Below are 859 nucleotides of genomic sequence, written 5' to 3'. Positions count from 1 at the left end.
CTCAACAAGCCACTTCAAAACGCCTCAAAATCATGGGAATGATTCAGAAGCAAGGAAATTGGGTGCCGTACGAATTGAAGCCGAGAGATGTTGAACGGCGTTTGTTTGCTTGTGAACAGCTGCTTGAAAAGCAAAGACGGAAGGGATTTCTGCATCGCATGTTGTGACTGGGGACGAAAAATGGGTTCATTACGATAATCCCAAGAAAATCATGGGGAGTTCCCGGCCATGCTTCCACGTCGACGGCCAAACCGAATATTCACGGCTCCAAGGTCATGCTCTATATTTGGTGGGACCAGCTCGGCGTAGTGTATTATGAACTGTTAAAACCGACTGAAACAATCACAGGCGATCGGTATCGAACGCAATTGATGCGTTTGAGCCGAGCATTGAAAGACAAACGGCCGCAATACAACGAGAGACACAGAGTGATTTTGCAGCATGACAATGCTCGACCTCATGTTGCGAAAATGGTCAAGACATATTTGGAAACGTTGAAATGGGAAGTCCTACCCCACTCGCCGTATTCTCCAGATGTTGCTCCCTCTGACTATCACTTGTTTCGATCAATGGCACACGGCCTGGCTGACCAGCACTTCCAGTCTTATGAAGAAGTAAAAAATTGGATCGATTCGTGGATAGCCTCATAAGATGACCAGTTTTTTCGACGCGTGATTCATATGCTACCCGAAAGATGGGAGAAAGTAGTGGCCAGCGATGGACAATACTTTGAATAAATGTATAACCAGTTTTTTACAATAAAGCCTCGAATTTCGGAAAAAAAACGGCGGAAGCAAAGTTGTACACCTAATATTTAATATATATTTAATATATATAATTAATATTTAATATAATTAAT

Source organism: Atta cephalotes, assembly GCF_000143395.1.
Source record: "Atta cephalotes unplaced genomic scaffold scaffold00026, whole genome shotgun sequence".
In the NCBI taxonomy this organism is placed as follows: domain Eukaryota; kingdom Metazoa; phylum Arthropoda; class Insecta; order Hymenoptera; family Formicidae; genus Atta; species Atta cephalotes.
This window is presented reverse-complemented; position numbering follows the sequence as displayed.